We start from the raw sequence: 24251 nt of genomic DNA on the forward strand, positions 1-24251 counted from the left end.
TTGACCATTTCTTCCAGACTTAAATGACAGACTCCAGCTTTGTTAGCTGTCATCCTTTCATCCATTTTTTATACACCTGCTAAAACAAATATATTCTACTCGTATATGTTGTATCAAATAAAGCATGTTCTCACATCCATTTTTATGCTGAATTACACTTTAATATGAGCATTGCTCGTCCCATTCTGAGTCATCATTGTGAACTTTCCTTAGGTAATGTATAGACATGAGAATATGATAGTTTTTAGAAAACATAAAAGTTTAAAAGGGAAAGAAAATTTTAAAAATAATTTTCCATAATACAAGTAGTTAAAGAAAGTTTTAACTGTTTCAAGTAGTAGAATATCACACTGATACATCTACTTCCTGGAGAATTCAAAGGTTTAAATACTGTGTTTGAATAAATATGCTTTACAATCTGTGACCTGACCTGCAGCACATGCAGTATAGCTTCCTAACTTTTTAAATTCATATGAATTAAAGCTCCAAATTTCGCTACATTTCTGGACTTGCTTTGCTATGTTCAGCTAATATGCAATTTTATGAGCCCTTTTCATTCTGTATGTGTCATGTAGTCTTATTTGCTAGATTAGTTTGTGAAATACTATGTAGGATGTTTTAAAAATAGAAATAAAATAAGTAGAACATCATCTTGTGTATTATATGCTCACTATATTTATTATGCCTGTGCAAAACCTAATCATTTTACACTGGTAATATCACAAAATACTTATGTGTAAAGTCTCAATCGATATATAATCTGCCAGAATGTAAGAGAAAGTATCACTATTGTACATGAATTTATCAGCATGTTACCTGGCAGAAAGGATAAAATTATAGTAATATTCTGCTCATCTGTATTTATTCTTTTTGAATTACTTAACAAGAAAAAAAAATACACATGGTTTTGAATTTAAGAAACCGGCTGCAGCTTCATAAAAATATAAAGCTCTGTTCAAGCTTAAAACAAAAACACACTCATTACCCCTGACTGCTGGAAAGGCTACATCAAGGATTTCGTATTCCACCATGGATTCCTCCTTGTGCAAAGGGTTCAGATCTCGAGACGTTCAGAAAGTACCAGATTTGGAGGAGATGTTTGGGACTCTGAAAACGGGCATTTTTGTTTTTTGATGCTCTAGTTCTGTGAAGCATGCCCAGAAGGGAAGAAACATAACAGATCTTCAATTAAGGTTTGACAGTGACATAAGTTTTGTTTCCATCTGCAATAGCTACAAGGTAAGGTCTGGAAAAAAATATAGAAAACTTTCACTTAAGAAATACGACTCATTGCTCTACAGAATTAATAATTGACATATTCTATGATGAATTATTAATCAAACATTTGAATAATTGTTTTATCTCTAATCTCTACACACATTTGCATATCTGCCCTTTAATGTCTGCTGTTATATGTAAAGCTACATTCTAGGACAGAGCATCATGATTTAAATCAGTACATTAACCCTTAGAAACTAGGCTTACAATTTTTGCATCTGGGTTTTATTTTAAAATAAGAAACAAAATTACCTTAAAAGCAACTGGTGTTATAACACATCTGCTTACTATAAATATTTTTTAAAAAGCCATTTAATATATGTATTTAGAAACAGTATTTGTACAAGTAAATCAATTTTGTTTAAAAAAAAATGCTCCAGTAACTGCAATCTGTAAAAAGTCTTCAGTAGGGAAAGTTTTAAAGAATCAGAAAACAATCTGCATGGGAGTGAGGCCATCGTGATCAATTGACTGTTCTTGTAATAGCAATCAACGCATTGGGGTAAATCGGATTAACTGACAAGCAAACAGGACCTTTCTAAATGAAATATTGGTTTTAATTCTGTGAAAAAAGGAATGTTTCTGAGATTCTGATTATCTATCTATCTATCTATCTATCTATCTATCTATCTATCTATCTATCTATCTATCTATCTATCTATCTATCTATCTATCTATCTATCTATCTATCTATCTATCTATCTATCTATATAGTGATATGTATTCAGAATATGCTAAATATTCTAACTATCTGAACTTGTCTTTCTGTTGGCAATTGTTAGGAATTTATTAGTTATGAAAACAGGGGGAGACCCTTTGGCCACACTCTTTTAGCCAGGCAGTGTTTCAGGTCACTATGTGTGTATGACAAATACAAGAAGGGAAAGAAAGTATCTAGCAGTAGTAGAGAAACAAAACTAACAAATCAGCACACCTCTGGTGGGAACAGGAGCCTCAAACCCAGTTGTACATCACAATATAAATAGCTTTCCACTACTAAAGATAATACATGGAGAGGTACATGGTAACCTGGGCTTGGGTTAGACCCATTGATTTCTGGTTCGATGAGGTAATACGATCTAAGGAAAAGAAGGAAAAAGAATTGTATGTGCCATAGAAAAATACTGATTGAATATGAACAGATTTCTCATGTGCATCATTTTGGAAATCAGCATTATACATCTGATACTTTTAGGGGAACAGAAATCCAATTTTTAAGACTAAAGTAAAAAAGTCATTTGAAGTTAGTGACTCATTTTTGCATATAAACTATTTTTCTTAAGAATTATATATTTAAGTAGAAATTAAAAAATTGCTTTTTAAGTACTTCATCAAATAAATCATCAAAACGAGGATATGGACATTGTGTTGATCAAACCATGTTTCTTGAAGTATCTGTTCTAAATGTAATGCAACCTAACATAGCGCCATTAATGACAGCACTTGAGTCTTAGCATCATCCTGACAGTAAATCAAATTAATTTGTGGAACATTTTAAAACTAAATCTGCACAAGAAAGTAATGGGCGCACATGAGAGAACTGCATAGAAATATTCTTCTAATATTTAAGTCTCATCTTCTTGTAAAGAGGTACTTTAGAAAATAACCCATTTTGTCTATCTATCTATCTATCTATCTATCTATCTATCTATCTATCTATCTATCTATCTATCTATCTATCTATTGTATTAACATCTGTCTATTTTATATAGTGTCTTTCTTATCTATCTATCTATCTATCTATCTATCTATCTATCTATCTATCTATCTATCTATCTATCTATCTATCTATTGTATTAACATCTGTCTATTTTATATAGTGCCTTTCTTATCTATCTATCTATCTATCTATCTATCTATCTATCTATCTATCTATCTATCTATCTATCTATCTATCTATTTTTTATATAGTGCCTTTCACATCTATCTATCTATCTATCTATCTATCTATCTATCTATCTATCTATCTATCTATCTATCTATCTATCTATCTATCTATCTATTGTATTAACATCTGTCTATTTTATATAGTGCCTTTCTTATCTATCTATCTATCTATCTATCTATCTATCTATCTATCTATCTATCTATCTATCTATCTATCTATCTATCTATCTATCTATCTATCTATCTATTGTATTAACATCTGTCTATTTTATATAGTGCCTTTCTTATCTATCTATCTATCTATCTATCTATCTATCTATCTATCTATCTATCTATCTATCTATCTATTGTATTAACATCTGTCTATTTTATATAGTGCCTTTCACATCTATCTATCTATCTATCTATCTATCTATCTATCTATCTATCTATCTATCTATCTATCTATCTATCTATCTATCTATTTTATACAGTGCCTCTATATATCTATCCATCTATTTTATATAGTGCCTCTATCTGTCTGTCTAGCTATCTATTGTATTAACATCTGTCTATTTTATATAGTGCCTTTCACATCTATCTATCTATCTATCTATCTATCTATCTATCTATCTATCTATCTATCTATCTATCTATCTATCTATCTATCTATTGTATTAACATCCATCTATTTTATATAGTGCCTCTATCTATCTATCCATCTATTTTATATTGTGCCTCTATGTGTCTGTCTAGCTATCTATTGTATAAACATCTGTCTATTTTATATAGTGCCTTTCTTATCTATCTATCTATCTATCTATCTATCTATCTATCTATCTATCTATCTATCTATCTATCTATCTATCTATCTATCTATCTATCTATATGTATTTCTGAATGAAACAATTTATTGAAAAATGATATTCTACTATTAACAGCACATAACATGAGATACTCAGCCTCAGACCCACTTAATGCAGTTCAGCCTTGAAGTGGAGAGCGGGAGTTTTTCATGTCTTTTATAAATGGATATGAATACAAATAATTTGTTTCTGTGTCGGTTTTAATCAAACCTTTTTTTTTTGCATATATTATGAAAAAATAAATCCTGTTTAACTCCATTGTTGTCTATATAGACTATATTTTTAATTGATATTTTTTCATTTTTTTAACATAGCCCCATACAAATCTGATCTTAATCTGTTTGTCATTGACCTCTGATGATTTGAAGATGCAGCACAGATGTACTTGTTTTCGTTATTGAAGCAACAGCTGGGTGTCTAGGGAGTCCATATATTTTAAACGAAAAGTTACTAAGAGAGCTTTAAATGCATCTAAGCCGGCATGTACTCGTGTGAAACATGAAGATGAAAGTTATTTTCATCATGGAAAAAAAGAAGTTGTACTAATATTTTCATTACAGATTGCAATGTAATTTGAAATGAAATAATTCAGACATTCTTTACTAAAATGTAAAAAAAAAAAGTGAATCATTCGTTTTTTTTAAAAAAATGATATTTACCTCCCTTTTAACCCAAATTAATAGAACAATTAGAATGCTAAGCAATTATGGAGAGCGGGCTTTGATTAATGCTCTGTGCTAACCAACAAGCTGATAATTAAATAATAATAGCTTTGACTGATTCCAAGGGCTTTATCTTCAATGTATATTTTTATAGTTAAAAGTTTGCATGCTGGGAATACCCAGTTGGACACCTACACAAATCTTCCCATCTGAATCCAAAGAACCAAATTCGTTCAGTAAGAGTATTTTTCTGCCAGACCAGACGCTGAGGTCAGGGGAAGTAGCTTCCATAATAATAGTCGTTAAGTGTCTTATGTGTGATCTGGCAACAACAAGCACACTGACCATAAGTGATTCTAGATGTTTTCAATTTGGCTGTATGCAAACTAAGATCAACTGGTACGTTTGAACAAACTATTTGGGCTGTGAAAGAGCTTTTGCCTCATTCTGTTAATTGAAAGTTAAAATGCTTTCAGAACTATAATTAAAGACTTGTTATCTTCCTTCGGTAACCAAAATAAATGCAGATTTTTTGCTCTTGGTTAAAAGAGTAATTTGTTCTCTCTTATTGGCGCCTCAACAAAACAACTTGTTTTTCAGTTGCCACAATATTGACTTTATGAACGAGGTTTTAGAAGTCACAAGGAGTGACAAGAGTGGCCGTTTACGGTTTTAAGTGCGAAGTGTGAGGCTAATTTCTCTTTCTCTCTTTTCCCCTTGCAGCGGCTAACATAAGCCATACACAGACATTTTATTTATTTATTTTTCTTAATGCATAATACAACAACTGAAATTGTGAAGAAGGGTGCATTGGCTAGATTTAAATAAAAATTTTTTAAAATGCCACCATGGGTAGTGAATATGTTTCTGAAAAAAGGAAGGTTCTTGTGAAAAGAAAAGAAATATCATAAAGCAATTTGAGACCAAGAGAGACACAATCCAAATCATGATGCTCCCTGTCAAGAAGCAGAAAAGTGTGTCAACATGGCAACAAGCTTTTAAGTGCTTACGATCCCATTTAGCACTACAGCTGTTTGTGCTCTTTTCCTTATAATATGCAATAAAAGAGTTGAGATTAATATACACCATTAAAGATATGAAACAAATTACTATTGTAATAATTTTCCACACTCAATATTCCTCTACAGCAGTGCCCTTCCACCTCTTGCTTTCAGTCTTTTTTTGTACCCTAAACAGAAAGAAATTGAAGGGAGCTGATTCTGCTTTGATCCCTACGCTTGTTGTCAAAGCGCTTCGGATTGAAGAGACTGTTGGCTACAATTGACTGCGACAATTAGGAGATGATCAGAGCCCTAGAGTGGAGCACTTAAAGGGTAATTTACATGTCAGTTTGTCGAATAAAAAAAAAAAAAAAAAAAAAAAAAAAAAAGATATTCAGCTCAGATTTTTTTTTTTTTTTTATTTCGCTGTGCCTTGTAAACTGTAATTTGTCCTCTGGTAAGAAAAAAACCTGGCAGAGGAGTTGGGATGCCCATTACCATTTGAAAAGAAGCAATCATGAGGCCACTGCTGAGCCTATTGTCCACTGAAAATGCTGATTTGAAGCCAGTTGAGTAAAATGAGACCTTGTGCAAAGGTAACTCCCCCTGCAGTGGTATTTTGGAGTTAGTGTTTTATTCTATGCCTTAAACCCTACATTTGCCATCATTATAACCTTGTTTTATTGCCACTGAAGGCCCCTTGCACAGGGCAACTTATCAAACATATGAAAGAGAGCAAGGAGGAGGTATATAAGCTAACAGCAGGTTGCTTGGATAATACTAGTCATCTGTTGCCCTGTATCATTCCCATTCAGCCTCCCATCCCCCTCCCTCCTTTTTCCTCCCATGTCACCTCTGCTATGTTTTGTCTGTTCAGATTCTTTGGTAGTTGTCGACTGTGCGGCACAATGCGCGTCACTAAAGCAGTCGGAGCAAAAGTTAGGTGGCTGAGCGGCCCGGCCTTTTGTCTCACAAGAATCCTCCACTCTCCATCTGACACAAATATTAGTCGCTGTCTCAATCAGCCAGTTTCCTACTGTAAATGAACTAATCCAGCTTTTGCTGTCAACATAAACATATCCCTAATCTAAATCTGTGTAATGCCCATGTAAGTGGAAAAGAGTGGATAGGCCAGTATTAACTAATCCAGGGAAATTAAGATTGATTAATTATATGCTCTTTCAGGAAACCCAGAGAGGCACAGACAGAGAGAGAGAGAGAGAGAGAGCACGAGCGAGCGAGATGACAAGAACTGCAAAGCAGCAAGAAAGCAACTGTAGGGAGAAACACGGAGAGCCCAACAACATAAAGCTATGTCTTAATTACAACAGTCGATTCACAAAATCCTCACTCACAGCTGAAAATCAGTATCAAACAGAATGAAGATACCAGTGACAAGAATTCTTTCTGGGAACTCTGCAGCACATGAACTTCCTACATTATTTAGTAATTAAAAGATGTGGAACCTGCGGTGGGCTGGTGTCCTGCCCGGGGTTTGGTTCCTGCCTTGCGCCCTGTGTTGGCTGGGATTGGCTCCAGCAGACCCCCGTGACCCAGTAGTTAGGATATAGCGGGTTGGATAATGGATGGACGGAAGATGTGGAACACTACATAAGGTCTGCTGTGAGACTTTGTGTGAATACCATTTCAAGTCTCTGCTCTTTTCATCAGTTTACTTTAATTTACAGGATATCCTGGGTTGGCCTTTTTCCCCCAAATTCCTCTTCTCCATCGACTTCTATCATGCATATCAGCATCTGTAAGCTGCCTTTTCTTCATAGCTCTTCTCATTTTATCAATCCCATGTTGCTTCGGCCCACCTTTACATTCCTCACCACCCACTGACAGACTAAGACTTCACTTTACTCAGTCATCATCATCCTTTTGCATCACCTGCCCATACCATTTGAGGATGTGCCTCAGCAGGACAACACTTATAGGTTCAGCATTCACTCTGCTGTGGCAATATACATTTCTCAATCTATCTTTCAGTGTCTCGTCGTATATCCATCTTATCACGCTCATCTCGGTTCTCTCTAACTTGCTCAGGTGTTCAGATTTCAATACCCAAGTCTCACAGACTCATCAGTGTTGGTCCAAAGCCCGGATAAATTGATGAGGGTTGACGTCATGAAGGGTAAGACGTTCGCTCTAATCCACCTCAAATGGCTAGCAAAACAAAAGTATTCAACAGGCCACTCATCCCAACGAGCTCAAAAATCCTATCCAATTAATTTCTCCAAACTTTAACATCAAGTCAAGTTATGAAGGTCCCTAAAGTTCTATTCTCTACCACACGACTTGGCAATTTATTCCACGTGTTTACGGTTCTCTGCATGAAGAAAAACATGAGTTATGTTGGTTTTTGAAATGCAAGGTAACAGAATTGGCACAGATCCTAAGGTCTTGGTTAGAATACTGACCAAGTCATACTTCCATCTTCTGATGCCACTTTATTACAGGATCGCAAATTGTTACAGTCTGTCCCAACAGAAGAGAGTGGAAGCTATCACAGAGCATACTCAAATCAATCAGTCTTTTATGTCTGCAGATCAATCAGCCTATTATGTCTGCACATTTGGGACAAAACCAGATTTACCAGTCAGGCATGGAATGAATGTGCAAATTAAACACAGACAATCAATGACCATGTCTAGGAACCGGAGACACATTTGGGGAACTATGAGGAGGTAGTAAACAATGTTGGACCAAAATCAAAACTGCAAAAACACAGAAAATCCCAAATCCTGTGGTGCTGACAACAATGATAAAGAGACATTGAAACACAGTAGCCCTAAACTATAGGAGCTCCTCCTCAAACTCTTCAATGGTGGCCGGTGCTCGGCATGCTTTCCAAACTTTTGGAAGCACCCAGCCTGATTGAGCCCACATACTAGTATGGCATCTGTGTGCAGCACGTCTTTGGTAGTGTGCTCAAAACTTTATGCAGGTTGGTACAGAACTCATTTTCCAGAGGAAAATGTCAGATAGGCTTTCGTCAGAATTCATGCACATGACACCCTACCTTTATGCTTCACACCTTTAAATAGAAACACAAGCTAAAAACACTCGCTTGCATTATACATTGTGTAAGGATTTGATCAGATTTGGCATTTGGGATTCTCATTAAGCTTCATAAACATGGAGTCAAAGGTACATTCTACACTATCATTAAAGCATCCGTTTATCTGGCCTTCTCATTCAAATCCAGGGCTGTGGTAAACTTTACGTGGAAGGCAGAAGTAAGATATTGACAATGGGTGGAAGTTCAGTACTGAGAACAGTCACACACAAACCAACATTCCCTCATATGGGTATAATTTATTTAAAATGTGTGTATCTGTGTGTGTGTGGTAGGAAAACCCATGCATGCATAGGGAACATGCAAACTCAATCTCCTAGAGACTAGAGGCAGAAGCACTGATCACTGAGCTGCTGTGCCACCCTATGACCATCATGCTACAGGACTGAGACAGTGGCCAAAAATCTACATGCTTAGCCAGATGAAATGAATATAATGTAATTTAACATTTCTATATCTGCTTTGTCCACTGCAGGGTTGATGGAGCACAAAGTCTTTCTTGGCAGTATCTGGGTCAAGTTAGGAACCAACCCTGCCAGTCCGTCACAGAGCCCACACATACAGTACGTGAAGTTAGAATAACCAGGTAACCTAACCTGCATGTTTTAGAATGTGGGTGGAAAAAGCAAGAAGAAAATCCATAAAGTCAGGGTAAGAAAGTGTAAATGACCTAGGGTGGGAATTTAATGTAGGGTGGTCGATCTGAGAGGCAGCAGCAGTAACCACTGCATCACAGTACCACCTCTGCACTTACATACTGTATATACTCGCAGATAAGTTCTCCAGCGGATAAGTCGGGACTTGAGTTTACCGTATAATTTCTGGTATTTTATATGTTGGTCATATAAGTCGAATGCAGAAAACTCATGCTATTGGTCCAAATATTATGATACGCTAACACCCACCTGAGAGAGTAACCACGGAGCATGCTGCCTTTTTTCTATGTATTGTGCCTACATGACCACATGGTAATACCCAAACTATTCCGAAGTGACGTTTGCACTGATTTGTGTTTTTTGTATCTCACACCCTCATACACCTTTATCGTAAGATCATCCCTTATCTACGATGGAGCATTCAATCAGAAGAAAATATGAAGCTGGTTTTAAATTAAATGTTGTTGAAGTAGCAAAAGAAATTGGTAACTGTGCTGCTGCAACAAAATTTAATGTGTCTGAGAAACTGGTATGAGATTGGAGGAGGCAAGAAGGTGTAAAAAAAAAAAATTAAGTGTCGCATTTTTGATCGGGGGTACAAGTCAGGGTCTGATTTTATGATCGATTTTTCAGGTTTCAAGACCCGACTTATACATGAGTATATACGGTATTTATTTTTTTCTTATACCTATGATTATTATTATGTAACTAGCTGTGTAAACCCGTGCTGTAAAAAGCCCCGGGTCCTAGAAACTATTGAAATCGTCAGAAAAAAAACTGAAATGTAGAGATGTCAGGTAATTGAAAGGAACTACTCTGGGTATTTCTCTCTCTCCTAGGAGATTTTGTTTTGCTGACGTGCTCGCATCGCTTGTGTATTAGTGGCTAAGCAACTTTGTCATTCTTCAGAGGTTTTGTTTTGCAGACATTCTCACCTCGCTTGTGTATTAGTGGCGGGAGCAAAAGTAAAAGGGATACCATTTTGCCAATGTACTCGCTTCACTTCAGTATTAGCGGCTAAGCAAGTGACTTTCTTCGGAGGTTTCATTTTGCTGATGTGCTCACCTTGGTTTTGTATCCTCAGAGGTGGAGCTCTTAACCCGACTCCACCTCTCACTTCTGGGCCAGACAGATACACACACTTCCATGCATAGACGTTTATATATAAGTTTCTTTGGAAAAACAAAATCCATTGTTATGCCTGTAAAGCTATTTTAGATTTAAATTGGAATTGAATATGAATATGGCATAGTTATCATCTTCTTTAAACTGGCTTGGTCGAAGTGATGGCTAATGTGTGTTTTGGTTGTCCCCTGCAATGAGCCAGCACCCTATGCTGGGTTGGTTGCTATCTTTGAGCTTGTTGCTTCTCGATAGGCTCCAAAGCCTTGCAACCCTAAAATTCAAATAAGCAGGTTCATTAAATGGATGGTTAGATGGCTGAACTTCTAATTTCTGTCTACATCTTTCAGTGTAAGGGGAGCGTGTTGGGGGCTCAGCTCAAGATGACAAACAACGAGTTTATGTAAATGCACATATACTAACTGCTCTTCTTACAGCTCAAAAGCAGAGGAGAATTCCTACAAAGACACAAGATGTCACCTCTGGAGGTCCCACCTGTTCTGGTGTTGAGCTTATATAAAGACCGTGACAGCCAGAAGTCAGTGTTCTTTTGGGAACCCACAACTATTGGAGCCAGGATAGCTCACAGAAGCACTACCAATGGGACTGAACCACAGCCAATGTTTTGATGTACTTTTTTTTTTGTCTTGTTCATTTACTTTCATTGTTAGTCTTCCATTATTAGCCTTCATTGTCGCTAATGAACAGGGATCTTGGGGAGACCCCATCATTTTACAGGGTCTTGTCCCATTTCTCCTACACAGAGTAACAAGGAGAAGGCATCTACCTGGGCTACAGAAAGCAGCTTTGGAGGGGATAGCAGTCCTTCACAGTGCACACTCACTCTTAGCAAATTTAGGGTCACCCATTTATCTGTTATGTGTGTCTCTGGGTTGTGAGAAAAGAAACAGATTACCGGAGAAAGTTCAAGCAGCCACAAGGAGAAGGTGTAAACTGCAAACAGTATAGGTGGTGAGTAGAACCTCAAACTCTGCTGCTCTAAGATGTCAGTGCTAACCACTGTGCTGATCTCTGCCTGCTGCCAGAGAGATGTCCGAGATTATTTTCATTGTATATTTGTCTGACATCAGGGTTTTGTTTACAGGACAGCCTGAAGGACTTGCTTAGGGTCGCCCAGTGAATGGGTAGAAGAAATGAAAACTGCAACCTTCTGGTTTAAAGTCCAGTCCTACAGCCACTCCATCACACTGCCTGCACAACTCTGATCAAGAACTGCTTTTATATCAGATATAAGTACCTTGAATGGGACTCACAAGTAAATAAAGTCACGGCAAGTTTAGTCAGTGTGGTTCAGTTATTTTTTTCTTATTTGGATGTTCAGTTTGGTGGTGGGCTGGTGGTGGCAAGTTAACTACTTATTTCACACCACCGAAAGGTAAATAAACAAAGGGAAAAGCAACCTGACAGGGAGAAGTCAAAGAAGACACTGATGGCAAATGGTATAATGAAAAAGAGTTGCTCAGATGTCGCTAGCTTAACTTGTTTCTACGGCAAAGACTGACTTGAAAATCTGGATGAAAAAATCAAGCTCAGCAGGAGAGGGTTCGTCTCCCAGGTAATGGTTAAATGACGAGCAGATGAGCCATCATGCTATCGATTTATGCGTTTTGTTCCAGCCAGTCACAATTAACTTTGATTTTTCTTCTGTTTGTTTGTTTGCCTTTTCTGTATGCCAGTTTGTGTCCAAAGCATTATTAAGTCTGTGGGTTTACAGATGAGTTAAAATACAGTAAAGTGTGCAGCTTTTTTTCACAGAGTGTATTTCATGAAGATACAGTACCCAAAAAGTGCTTATTTACACTATTTAAAACTCAGTTATAAAGCTCAGTCATTAAGGTGGAACATCAGAAATTTATATTTTACATTTCTTTCATGGCTTTTCATTCCTTGCCACTTCGCAAATGACACTTGCAAACTGATAATGACACCCTACTGCAAAATCTATAATTGACCTTCCAATTGTCTATTTTCTTTCTAGAAAGTAAAAGCCGCTTTGCTTTACTTAAAAATGTTCTACCGTTTAACAAGCGAAATCTGATTTTGGTTATTTGTGTCATCTGTTTTTTTACAGTAGATGTGTCAAAGAACTTGAGGGATTCAGCCCAACAAAAGGGCCAATCACAAAACTCACTACCACACGTGCACATGGGGCTGATTTCAAGTCATCGGTTAACCTGCCTTATGTCTGTGGGATGTGAGAGGAAAGCTGGACTACCTGGAGAATGACAGACAGGAGGAGAACATACAAATCCCACTGCTGATTCCAGGATATGAACCCTAGGGTTGTGAGGCAGCAGTACTCACACTACAGCACCCCGTGATTAAAGTCTTAACAGCATAAAAAAGAATTGGAATTCTAGTCTGCCTTTCCAGTCGCTGTGCCTGTGTGTTTTTACCAGTTGCTTATCTTAAAATTTCTTAAATGTTAAATACGTGACTGGCAAGTGTTTTAAAACACTTTAAAAATATAAATACCATGCCAGTCTTGGGTTACAAACGTGCTCCGCTCCTGAGGACGTTCCTAACTCGATATTGCATACAGGTCAGAACTTTCACTGAGAAACATCTATTATTTGGAAATGGATGAAAAACGCATAATTTGACTTACTTTAAAGAATAATATTTCAAACATATTAATAAAATGTCAGTGAAATAATATTAATTCTAGGAGGAAAGGAATTAGCACTCAAGACAAAACTAGTGGTAGCTGACCATTCTAAATCATCATCTCCTTCATCGCCCAACACCATCACTGCCTTTATCATCCTCGACTTCTTTCATGTGACTCCATATACTCTTAACTTCCTATATGTTAATGCCACTGTCTTTCTCACTAATCCAGCTCATCTGGGGTCAGTGCAGCCTCAGCTTCCCCAAATTTGTGACCCAGTCTAATGCCAGGAGCCTACCCGAGACCAAGTACCACGTACCAAGGACTTTAGCAGTGGAGAAGCACCTCTGAAACACTCACAGATAAGTGGTCCACTGTGCCTGGCCCAGCATTTGAAACTGAAGATGACTCTGGAGATGTGAGGTAACAAATCACTAGACCATTGCAATTGTTTCATTTATTTATTTAGCAGACACCTTTAGCAAAAATGACTTAAAGAAATCAACATGAATACAATTACACATGACAATTATACACTTAATCCATTTCAGAGTCAAGGGGGCTACAGCCTATCTTGGCAGGAGGACAGGAGCCAGCTCTAGGTTTCATGCAAGTCCTTTGTAGGGCCAAATCACACCCATGTAGGACAAGTTTAGAATCACCAATCGACATAACATGAACATCTTTGGGGATGTGGGTGGAAAATCAGAATACACAAAGAAAAAAATATAAAGACAAAGGAGAATGTGCAAGCTCCCCACATACAACAATTCAAAGCAAGACTACAGGATCTATGAGGCAGCAGTACTTGTCCTACTCATACAAACCAATCACTAAACAGGTGAATGTGAGACATTCATAGACAGGGATCTTAGCCAATCACGTTAAACTAGTATTATCTATTAAAAGAGGTGGTATGTCACATATTCATCCAACCACCCATTTTAGTGACATGCTTTGTTACATACAGAGGATATTCTAGCAGCATCAGGTCCTGAACAGTAAGTCATATTTTATATACTGGCACAATTAGACCTTCTTAACAATTAAAATGGCAACTGAAAACCTAAAAGACATCATGGACCAGGGCCATTAAGGATATTTAATAAGAAATCAAGCTGACATGTTTATATTGAATACCTCCCTGCTCGCCTCATTCATTGGTCAAGAGTCCAGCCCACTAACAGCTTATTCGTTGGAAAGCATTGCTCTTCATGTGATATGAATAAAAAGTGCGGACTGAGAGATGAGTAAACCAAAAGGTAAAACATTAAAGAAAAGCAAGAATATACCTCCCATGGTCAATTCACTTATTCAGTTTCACAGTGTGTCGTATTACTCCAATGGATACAAATGTAAACATAATGATGGGAGGTGAGTCTACAATTCAAATGCCCTTTCACTTCTGGGGGTGTTCTATTTTCATTCACAAGAGCGTTTTCCAGAGGTGGTATATTAATGATATTTTAGTACCTACACATGTGTTTGGGACGTTGTGAATATTCAGCTGGATGACTTCATATGGGGATTATGCAACACAGGCAACGTGAGATTTTTGGCCATTGACCAGCAACAGTCAGCATAGTCACCTGTTCTATCAGAAACTTTTCTATCTCCATTCTGTTGGAAAAATATCACTACAAATTACATGGGTAAGCACCATTTTAAAAAAAATCATTTTTGGGTGAAGAATTCATTTAATTAAGCTAGCTCTTATCTTCGGGCTTCTACATTTTTTGTGATGATACTGGCAGAGCAAACTGGGTTTGTTACGTTTCCATAGGAATGTAGCCAGCAGTTTTGTGTTACTTAGAAATAAATCAGTTTACCTTATCTTGCTTTTTAAGATTTTGCTCTTTTTATGGTCTGTCTGTTTAAGTGATGCTTACTGACGGGCACACAGGAGACTTTGGGCTCCTTCTCTTTATAAGTCACCGTCATTAAGGAGAAAACTCTACCAAAAGTTGAAATTAAAAATGAGGGAATAGTAACAGTCTTTTGAGCTTTTAAAACCATCTCTGAAAAAGTGTATCTTTCTAAATTTCTTATCTATGTAAATCTAAAGTTTAAGCAAATTAAACACTAATATAACTTTAAAGTAAAAATGACTCACTGATTATGAAACTTCTTGACATAAAAACCAGCAACCTAGGGGGATTCCCCAAAATAATATAAAGGAAGAGATAGGGAATCCTAGAGTGACTAGTTCAAGGCTTAGCATCAGATGGGTGGATTCATTTCAAAGACTAAACAGAACTCCCAGTAGCTGATGACGTTTAGGAGCTACCAAGAAATGATGATGAAGAAAAATGAAAAGCTTGAGCTAGACATTTCTGTTTAATTGCTTGTTTAACTTGGCTTATGTGTTTATGTGTGTAAATATTTATTGTTTAGTACTTTCATCTATATATATATATATATATATATATATATATATATATATATATATATATATATATATATATATATATATATATATATATATATGGTTGAAATAGTTTACTGTCAAATAAATGCAAAGAGCACACGACACGTGTTTCGCCCTCATTCTGGGCTCATCAGGTGTACACACTCCACTGCACTCCCTCTCGGGAATCGAACCTCGGACGTCAGCGGCGATGCCCCTAACGTTGCGCCACGGCGTGTGGTTCGTTTATTTGACAGCATGTAGATCGGGGTAATTACATTCACGGCATTCGTAGTCTGTGTCACAATCTGATTGTATGGGTGGTTACCTACCAGGTATATATATATAGATATACTGTATATAGATATTGTCACACATGAGGGATTAGAGGGCAGCCAAAGGACCCAATGTGCCACGCAAACCCACAAGACAGGGGAGGGGAACAGTGTACTAACAACTCTCTCTTTTTTCTCACAGGAAAGACGAACCACAAAAGAGCCCGGTGCCGTGAATTTACCTCCACCCTTGCATCCAGACGGCCAGGCTACTTCCGTGTTCCTCAGTCGCGTACCGTCCCATCCTGATGACATCACCATCATCCCAGGATTCCTCGTTCCTCCTAACATCCTTTCTGCCGGCCCTTCCTCCATAAATACACCCATCTATCCACCAGAAGGTGGCTTGTAAATGTCTGCAGTTAAAATATCACTGTATAACCTTGACCAAGCTATACAGGGATGGATCCCCAACCCTTATCGCAGTGTCTTTGTGCTTTCTTTACAATATATAAATATAAAAATCCAATGTCTGTCTGTCTGTCTGTCTGTCTGTCTGTCTGTCTGTCTGTCTGTCTGTCTGTCTGTCTGTCTGTCTGTCTGTCTGTCTGTCTGCCTGCCTGCCTGCCTGCCTGCCTGCCTGTATGTCTGTCCACTTTTCATGGGAAAACTACTTAATGGATTTAGATCGGGTTTTTTTCTATAATTTGCTTGAACATTCTGGTTGATTTTGTGACTTCTCTCATCACGCTAAGAAGTATAATTTGCTTGTGATACCGATTTATTCCGAGAACAAATCCGAGAAATAAAATTCAAATCTGAGAGAGGCTACAGACCGATGGGAAAGGGGCGAGGCACTCCTCACTCACGTGCCAGCCTTCGCTCGAGTCGGCCTACCTCTGGCCACGTACCTTGCCTCCCCTTAGCTAGTGATACCTGTTTGTTTAACGGACATTATCATCTACAGATTGTTAAGGATTAACATTTGATGTTTTTGAAAGAGAAATCAGAGCTACATGTGTTTTAGAGGGTAGCTGCTGATTGGCAGGGATATCACGGGCAGGTGCTCTTCTCTTCACGTGGGGGCTGCTCTCCCGTCTGAGCTGAACACAATCAGATACAGTGCCAGTGTTTGACGTTGGAGCGTACCTACCTTCTGCTTGGCCAGAATTACATTTTTTAAATTTTTTTATTGATTTTTAAAGTGTGTGCTGTTTCACTAATATGTGGGTGGAGCCACAGGGGACAGCTAGTTTTTATTATATTATAGCTGTATATATTTTATACGTGTAAGCACTCTAATCCTCTTCTCGGTCAAAGACACTATGCATGGATAAATTGAATTCTGCCAATTATTTCTAAACTCTTCCTAATTCAAGAGGAGTGGGAAAGTTCAGGGGCTTTATGCACATTTCGGAGAACTGTGACTGGGAACACATATAGCATGAGAACATACAGATAGCCTGTTACTGAAGTGAATGTTATTCAGCAGAGCGACAGACTCCCATTCGTCCATATTCCTTACTTCTCAAATCTTGACATTTCCAGGTTTCTTTTTAGTGCTGGTGAAGTTGACCATTAACATCTAAATGAAGAAACGTATTTAGGATGCAGCCTTCTTCCCACATCCCAAGGGTGCATGAGTTAGGTTAATTGGGGACTCCATGGCCCGTTCCTGCCATTCGCTACATGCTGCTAGGTTACACAACCCTAAAGTGGATTAATCAGATTCTCTGGATGGATGGGTGGATGGATGAATGAATGAATGTTTAGGATTTCTGAATCCCACCTTATGTATACAGCTCACTTTGTTAGTGCATTCAATATAACCCACTAAGCAACAACAAATGATTTCATATTGATAAGTCTTTAATTCAAATAAAAATTCAAGTCTCCCTCTAAATGAAAAACATAATGACTTCAGACTTAATGAAGAGTGTCTTCATGGAAATAAATACGGGCTCACTTACCCAAACAGAAATGAAATAGTAATCTGAAAGGGCCCTCACTCATTTGTGACTTTGACAGCTTTGTGTTTTTTGTACATTAGTCCCATTAAAGAAACCCATACCTTTGACAATCAGAGTTTTCCACATACCAATTCCATGTGTTTTTGGGCTGCTGCCAATGACACTGTTGATTGTTGATTGATGTTCGTTCTTATGTATGGATGATATGTGTTTTTTGATTATGCAGGCACCGTGTTTTCTAGGAGAGGTCTTGAGAAAGCTGAAATTTTGCACCTCCGTATCACAATGATTTTGACAGAGGGTGGTAAATCTTGCATGTCCACTTCAGGATAAATCACCCATCTTTCTGGTTTGTCGAAATGAGAAGCATAACTGACTGATGGCAGACTGGTAGACATTTAGGAGTGCAGCTGTATACCCTTGAGTCCTTCCACTTGGGTGAATTTCAATGGTGGTGCACCTTTTGTTTTTGCTTACACGTTACATGGTCACCACAGCAAAAGTAGCTGAATGCATGTCCTGTACACATTCTTTTAGAGCCATTCATGCACTTTTGACATATGCAGCCCCTCATCCCCGTGAAAATCCCAGCATTGACCTGGTTTTGCCTAAGCCCCCCACAACACTTAATATACACAGCAAATGCGAGAAGAACCTCTAGCCTCAGGTATGTTCATTCAGGTAAAAATAAAATAATTTAGCTCTTTTTGAGGAGATGCATCTGCAGTATTTTTTGTTTCTTTTGAATTGTTCATGTGTTTGCTTCTAAAGAAATGTAAGTGAACAACATTAAAAGTAAAAATAAAAAGAAGCAATCAGTGAAGAGCTAAAGTAAAAATACAAGGAAGACTGAATAGAATATGACAAGGAAAAAGAGCAAAACAAAATTCATGATAAGCAGAATCCAATAAGAAAATACCCATAAAAACAAGAAGAGAAGGTCCACCAAGTAAAACTGCAAAGTAAAAAATGAGAAAAATGACAATGAGTTAAAAACAAAAGAAGCAACCACAAAGTAGTAACAAAACAAAAACAAAAACAAGAAAAAAAAACTGAAATGAAAGCGCTGATGGGAAAAATTCAAGGCCAATAAACACAAGAGCAAATATAATAAAAAATTGTGGCCAATGATAAAAGGTAAGAGCTTATAAAAGAAAACTTGTAAAAATGAGAGCAGGTTCAAGAAAAAAAGCAACCAGTTTCTAATTGGAAATGATGATGAACAAAAAATAAAAAGAGTTAAAAGAGAAAAAAAAGAACAATCACAATGAATAAGATAATGTCAGTGAAGATGGAAGAAAACCAAGACTAGTAAAACCAGAGCAAAAAGAATAAAAGCTGTGACCAGCTTAATATGTAAGTGCCAACGAAAGAAATCTACAAATAGCAAAAATCAAACCAAATACAAGAAAAACTGCAGCTACATCGAAAATGTACCGTGAAGGATGGACAAAAACTGAAACTAATAAAAGACAAGACAATCTAAGAAACATTAGATGCAGTAACAAAATGAAAGGGCAGATGAAATAAAAGTGCAACCAACAGAAAGAATCAAAACCAAAGAAAAAAGACAACCAGCAACAAAATGTAACCACTGATGGAAGAAACCCGAGACCAATAAAAAGAGGAGCTACTATAAGACATAATGTGACTAATAATAAAATGTAATAAACGAAATAAAAATGTAACCAACAAAGAGAGAGAAAGCATACAAAAATCACAACTCGTAACAGATCTAAATGCCAATGTGAAACTGTAACGGTTAAAATAATATAAAAATATAAGAAAAAGATGATGTAGTAAGAAAGTATAAGTTCTGACGTATGAAGAACACAAAACAATAAAATAAAAACAAAAGTATAGGTTGGAAAAAAGTACAAAAAAACTTTCCAAAAAGTATAGATTCACAAAATTAAATGTAATTTGAAGATAAAAGAAACCCAAAACAAGACCCAAAATACAGTCAGAAAAACTGCAACCAGTGACACAGTGTGACCCCAAAGCTGCCCCCAGAAAGATCAGAGAACAAATACAAGAAATAAATCCGACTGGTAATAAAATGTAAATGGCATCAGAAGAAAACTGCAAAGAACAAAAATGAGAGCTAATATGCGGCCATCTACAAAACATGTAAGAAAACTGCAACCAGTTAAAATGAAATCAAATCTAATAATAAAAAAAAAAACAGTAACAAATCACAAAACACGGGTGCTGGTGCCAAGATTCAGTAAAAATGAGAGAAAATATGAGAAAAAGTGCACCAAAATGTGGCTAGCAATCCAAGAAATCAGCAACCAATTAAAAGAGAGAAAATACGAGAAAAACTGCTGATGGAAGGAAGCTGCAACCAGAAAACAACAACGCAAATGTGAGACAATGCAAGAAAAATGGCAACCAATAACAAAATATAATTGCGGATGACAGGAAACTAAAACCATGTAAAAACAAGAACAAATGTAGAAAAATCAGTGCTGATGTATAAAAATGACAACAAGTGGCATCCAGTCATTCCCAAACTCATTCCATTCAATTCAGATTCACAAAGACTGTTATCAGCGGCAAGTAGAAGTACATTTACATTACATTTACTTATTTGGCTGATGTCTTTATCCAAGGCGACATTTATGATACAATGGGTGACATTTCTTTTTGTTTTCCTATTGGAGCACAGGCAGCTCAAGTGACTTGTTCAGGTCACACAACGTCAGTAGCGGGATCTGAATACCCACAACCTCAGGGTTTGAAGTCCAAAGCCTCAATCACTAGAATGAAACAAAAGAAAAACTGCTAGGACTGCAACAGGTGAAAACCACACTCATACAGTATAAGAAAAAGCGAGATAAACAAAAAAAGTGATGTGCTATTAACAACATCTGAATAACAAATAAAACAGCAGGAAGGAATGAACGAATGAGAAGGTGCAACCAGTAAACAGAGTTTAAACAGCAATAAAAACACGTCAATGAGTAAAAGCGCAGACAACAGTGACAAAGCTACAACTAATAAAGAAAGAGGGAGCCAATTTGAAAAAAATAAAGAGAGAGCAAATACAGGAAATATGCAAGCAGAAATGAAAGGTACCTACTAATGTATGAACCAATAGCCAGGGAAAAGAAGCAGCAACGAAATGCAGGACAAGATAAACACAAACCCCAAGAAAAGTGCCGTCCTGCCAGTTTGTGATCTGGGTTACGTAGAAACCGTGGCAGTCATGTGTAAATCTTACTTTTGAAGAACTGGCTCACTGCCATTATTGATACTTCACTTATTCACTTATAGTAAACTGTGCAAATTGCAGCCTTTCTATAATTAAAAGCTTTTCTCGGAAAAAGGTAAGAAATAACAAAGGAATAGCTGTCAAAAAATAATGGTATTAATTTCTTTGGAGCTGCCACCAAGAGCTCGAGCACACATGCAATGAGTGTCTTGCTAAATGCGTGCAGCACTTCTGAAGAGTGCTTTGTAGTAGGAGTCTTGCTTTTCAGACTTATTTATTAGTTCTTTACCAGTTTTATTTGAGGAGATCAGGTTATCATAGTGTAGAGAAACAAAATAAGAGCTGTGTGAATAAAATCACATCATCTCGACCGGGTTACTGTTGCTTGCCAACATTGTTAAGTTAAAGGCTATTTTGTTTTAAGAGCACATTTTCCCCCACTGTGTTTTTCACAAGGTCACCATTAGATGATAGTCATTCTAGTTCTTTCTTTTTTAATCATTTACCCCTCCTGTGCATTCCTCTGACTTTGCTAATAATTTTTCTGATTAACAATATGCATTTAATCTTTTTTGGAAATGACTTCTCTTTACACCTTAGTATGTTCCTTTAGTTATTCTCACAATGACTACAGTACATTAAGCATTTTTTTTATTCTTGGCTGGCTTTCCCTTGCAAGAATTTGGCCTCATAGTCTGCAAGGCAGTAATCTTGAGAAAGTTAATGCAAAAGATGGCACAGGAACAAGAGCAACACCTTAATAAATTTTAAAGCATATTTCCTGATTTTTTTTTTAAGTAATTCATTGCAAAATCCCAGAGCAGAGAAGAGAGTCTGATATGACGTACACCACACTGTAATGATTCAAATACAGTAAGAAAGCAGGCATTAGGAATTTAAGAATAGTTATAGTGTCTGCTAAATTCTAAATTATGACCAACATCCTGTGGCTGAAATGGGCTAAATAAATTATTCTTTATCTGCACAAATGTATCAGATAAAAATAATAAATGTGACGAAGAACATTCTGTGACAGCCTAACACATCAGACCAATCTAAGAGAAGAAGTGAGGGCAGAACACAGCCTTTACAACAGATGTCTGCTAAAAGGGGCTCCTAGCAGTGCACTCTGTACAATCTGAAACATTACATAGCATGAACGTCCTCCTCTTATTTGGTTTTCTGAAATATAAAGTTGAGAGACTCCTTACTTGAACTTTTAAACAAGCTGGGTCACTAAAACGTCAAGCCAGAGTGCAGCAGACCTGTGTACCTACTTGTGTGTCCTGCCTTCAAACACTGACATGTTTGGAAACTCTAACCTTTGGGATGCCACTGTGTCTCTTTTGTAGCCACTAGATATTGGCATTTCAAACCACCTTTGGGGTGCCATTGTGTTGCTTTTGTAGCCAATAGGTATTGATGTCACAGCACATTTAGGTTTGATCGGCAGCCAAGCACCGCATGCTCCATATATCGGAGGGCTTATTGTCTGTCTGGCTTTTTTCTGTTAAGGTGGAATGGAAAAATAGCAAACTAAGTACTATCTATCTATCTATCTATCTATCTATCTATCTATCTATCTATCTATCTATCTATCTATCTATCTATCTATCTATCTATCTATCTATCTATCTATCTATCTATCTATCTATCTATTTTATAGCATGCCATTGGTAGCTCTTTATAAAACTTATAAAACTTCCCTTTTTACACACCTTTACAGTGAATGAATAGTTTCAATTTTAGAATAGATACTAAAAAGATCAGCAACTAATGAAGAAATGATTTGTTCAGATGTAAAGAAACATTATATGTTCATTAATGGTTTGTTATTACCGTTATATGAATTACCCTTGAATAGCATTGATAATTAGCTAAATACACATTAACTAATAATCTGTTAATCACTGCATAATTTTTAATACATTTCCAATTAAAGTTAGTGGTAGGGTTAGGTTAGGCTAGGGTTAACAGAGATTGTTTCACCCCAAAGGATGAAAATGTACAGGTACACTTCATACGGGCGTGCTGAGCACTGGGTTCTATCTATCTATCTATCTATCTATCTATCTATCTATCTATCTATCTATCTATCTATCTATCTATCTATCTATCTATCTATCTATCTATCTATCTATCTATCTATGACATGCACAACATGTCTTGTACTGTTAGCACTTAAGGTGAATACTGTATGTGGAGTCAGTCCCTCCATATATACACTTTGAAGAATTACACTATAAGAATTAATTTAACTCTGCTGCTTTTGTTGTGTACCTGCATCTTCTGAATTAACAATTTTTAAAGACAAACATTGCACTGTTTGCACTGTGCATCTGTTATGAATTTGTGTAACCATTCTAATATTACTGTTTTTGTATGGCAATCTATGTGAAAGAAAAGTTATTATATGTCAGAGTTGATACTGGAATTGTAATGCATAAACTATTAAAATCTTGGGTTATTATAGAAAGTGCTAAGAATCTTTGATAACGTGGCCACCGATGTTTTACAAAATGAATATGTGTATGTATATATATATATATATATATATTAATATTATATGTATGCATGTACTAGGTGTGTATATATAAATTATACAGTATATATATATATTCTTAACTCACCCCTTCAACTCTGGTTCACAGGGGATGAAGTGCCTGGGGGTCTGGGGCAGGGGGCCAGGGCTACACTACACACAAGGCAGGAAACAGCGTTAGACAGGGTTATATGTTTAAGAATATATAGATATAATATTTATATGTTTCTTCTTTTTTCTTCAGTTTCTTCACTGTACATTTATCTCCCGGATCAGACTTGAGTTTTCTTTCATTTGGTCCCCATTATTTCATGGTATAGCTTTGCCAAACACCTGCAGTGCCACTTACCATTTTCCAGGCCAGACATCTACCTTAACCTGCGAGCGACACTGAAACAACGTCCCTGCACACAATTAATCGAGTTATTTGGTTTTTTTGCCCCTCATTACAGAATTGTTTATCAATAGGTGCACCAAGTGTCAGTAGTTTTTCTCATCAAATAAGGTCTGACAAAGAGCTGCGGTGCATGGGAAAGAGGCAGCTAGGTGAAACTAATGCCATAGATGTTTGATTCATCAGGGGCTTATTGTTAACAGGGACGTCTGATTGTAAAGGCTCAGTCAAGCAAAAGAGTGCAGAGTAATCAGTCGGATTTATAGTTTGCAGAGTTCAAA

Source organism: Erpetoichthys calabaricus, chromosome 8 (assembly GCF_900747795.2).
Source record: "Erpetoichthys calabaricus chromosome 8, fErpCal1.3, whole genome shotgun sequence".
Lineage (NCBI taxonomy): Eukaryota > Metazoa > Chordata > Cladistia > Polypteriformes > Polypteridae > Erpetoichthys > Erpetoichthys calabaricus.